This window comes from Tinamus guttatus, unplaced genomic scaffold (genome assembly GCF_059628265.1).
Source record: "Tinamus guttatus ecotype Peru unplaced genomic scaffold, ASM5962826v1 Tinamus_guttatus_pri_ptg000093l, whole genome shotgun sequence".
Lineage (NCBI taxonomy): Eukaryota > Metazoa > Chordata > Aves > Tinamiformes > Tinamidae > Tinamus > Tinamus guttatus.
The window spans coordinates 1-3,177 of NW_028288627.1; positions in this window are offsets into that span (position 1 = coordinate 1).

The following is a 3,177-nucleotide window of genomic DNA, read 5'->3' on the forward strand; positions in this document are numbered from 1 at the left end:
GGCAAGGAGTGAAGCAGCAATTTTAGTAGGGGCATCATATATAAAGGAAGAAGAAAAAAGGAATTGTAGACACTAGCATTTCATGTTGGACTTATCTAAGCTCATTAGAGATGAAAACATCTGACTGAGTCATATTATAAATTCTACTAATAATGGTGAATGGTTGTTACCTTTGTGGAATTGCCCGTCCCTTTTTTTGTAAAGAATGTCACCTTGATTAGGGTCAGAGTTTGGTCTGGTTGTTTCTGGCAAATTCTGATGATTCCTGCAGCATTTTCCCCGTCCCCCCGGATTAGGATGCCGCGTTCCAGTGCAGTGAGGCAGCACAGCGATAACCCGGCACAGAGCACGTCCCAGGGCAGCCCTCTAGGTAGGGGAATCTTGGTGTGAAGTGATGGGGAGCGATGACCTGCGCTGCTCGGAGCCCTGGGAAGGGTCAGCACAGAGCAAGCAGCATGGGGTACAAGCGTTTTGTGAGCAGCGGGAAAATCAGCATCTTTTAAGCACTGTTTTCCCCTGTATAACTACACGGTACCGAAAAGCTAATTATAGCCTCCAGTCTGGCAATTACCACTGATAAACGCAAGCCCCCAAATGAACCCAACAGTTCCTCATTTGCAAGAAGTTATAGAAATGCCCTTTCAATTCCCTGGTACCTGAAGTGCACGTCAGCTTTCCTTTCCCCTAATGCTTACCGGGAACGAGTCGCTGCTTAGAGGGAAAACAGAAAGCAAGGGGCCAGCAGACCCTGGCAGCCATCTCTGTCTCAGGCATCTTGCTTTAATTTCCCTTCCTTGGTGGCAGATGGCAGCTTTGCAGGGGTGTTAAATCTGCTCATAACTAATAGGGTGTTGTTTCTTTGAACGCTCCATCTATTTCTACAGGAACAGACCACCAATTCTCACTAAAACACAGCCCAACCCAATAGGCAAGAAACCGTGATTTGACTGAGAAAAGGATCGCACCACCTACACCCCCCCAAGCTGCTGAATAAACAGCAATATCCCAGTGCTGTTTACTATGCTTTCTCTTTGCATGTGCTTCGTTAGCATCGGGGGGATCCAGCGAGCCGCCCCCGGTGCTTTCGCAGCCAGGCCCAAATCCGGGGCCTGCGAGAGATGCTCTGGATCCTTCCTTCAGGAAGCAATCCCTGCCCCGACGTGTGCCCAGGGTGAACAGCCGGGGGTAACGGCTTCCTCGGCCTCGGGAACGCCTAGCATCCAAGAGGGAGAGGCTCAGTGTGTTGTGCAAGGCTCATCCCCAATTATTCCTAAGCTCTTGGTTCACAAATCAGCGTAATTCCTGCAGTAGCGTAGCACATCCGCTTGCCCATCTTCCCTCCCGTACACGTTTGCACGGTCCCTTGGCTGTTCCTTGGAGTTCCAGCTGCCCGCCAAGGCAGCCCGTAGGTAAATCCTGAGGCACAATGTGCACGGCTGCAAGGTACCCGAGGCAGAGCTTGCAAAGGGAGCTTGCCGTGCCCCTATGCCAGCAGCGGGGTCCTAGGAGGTGAGCTGTTAGCCTCAGCATACGTGCCCTGGACAGAGAACAGGCCGCAGATTTATAGAACAAGCTCCTTTGTAAGTGCTTGAGATGAATGGACAAAAGAGCCACCAAACAGAAATCAGGAGTTTGCCACCCACACGGCAGATACAATGAGATCTCTTGTGCTACCAGAGATGACCCAGCTGGTTTATTAAGCTTAGTCACTTTGAAAACATAGGGCCTTAGTATCCAGGTCGAAGGAAATTCAATGGCTGGATCCCGTGGATTGCAAAATTTGGCTTGGTGTTCAGATTGTAGATTATCTTAACTGCAAATTCTGAGGTCCTTCAGTTCTTGGTTTCATAGACTTAAGCACACATCTGTTACGTTCTTGTGCATGAATTCTGTGTAGAGCAAAGCAGCAGATTTGGGTTCCAGCTATTCTTGCGTGTTTTGCGCCTGCATTTAGTCTTCATTCTTCACCCCATAATAAGCTCAGCTGTGAATCACAGAAATCAGCCCTGGGGTTTGCCTGTATCACGCTCTCATATGCTTTGGTAAGCTGTTTTACACCTCTTCCATCGCAGAGCTCCCTCGGGGAACAGCAGGAGCACCTTGCTGGTCACTTCTGATCCGAGCGCTGGGCACAGGCCGCGCTCAGAGGCTTTGCTACAAAAGCCTCGAGAAGGCCGGTCGCAGATTGAGAGCGAGGAGAGCTCCAGGCAGCAGGCAGGGCGCGGGATTCTCGCACTGACACTTTTAGGTTCATTTTTGTTTATTCTGAAAGGGAGAAGGGAGATTGCTCACTTCTCCTGGATGCTTTTTTGCTTCCCATTAAGAGACCAAACATACGGCGGCCAAACATACGGCGGCCAAAACATACCCGCCAATCTCTATCTGTGTGGACTTCTGCAGTAACTTACAGCCTCAGGTTCCTTCCGTTTCCTTCAAAAATGTGTAAGCTCAGCCTCTTCTAGGCAGCGCTAGCTCTGATTTGATGACAAGCCAACCCGGCACTCCCGCTGATTTGATGTGGCTTTGCAGTGCTGCCTTTGAAAGCTCCATGCTTGGCGGAGCTAGAGGAGCGCGCTCGGGCCCGGCCTGCTGCCGAGGGCTGCGATGGCCACAGGCCTCAGATAGCAGTGGAGGGAGAGGGCCCAGGTGCGTGTGGGGACGGCGTGGAGGACAGATCTTGGCCTTTGTTTTTATTTGCAGGACAGTTCAGGCCTTTTTGCTGACCCTCCTTTGCTGTACTTGGGTTTGAGCGTTTGGTGTTTTTGGCTGCCCCAAATGAAAGCCTGAGAACCTTGGGCACCTGGGGTTGATTCAGAGGGTTATTCAGTCAGCTCAGGATCTGCACTGAGCTTAGAAGGTTCAAGGTCCTCCGTGTTTAAAAACGGAACCAAAGAGAAGTGCCTTTGGGCACAACGCAGCCCAGAGCAGTGGAACCCGCTGTCATGCAGCATTACAGAGGCCGAAGGGCAAATGCTTTAAGAAAAGGAAATATAAACAAGGATAGGCATGGTGATGGTCTGCACAGAGTTGGGGCCAAACCTCCGAGTTGCTGATGGGCACAGATGGGGAGAAGAAGAGGGAAATCTGCCTGCTTGGCGGTACATTAAGCGAGACGACCCTTTCATGCCGGGTGGGCTGTGCAAGGCCTACGTTGTTCCCCGTGTGCTGCAGGAGAGG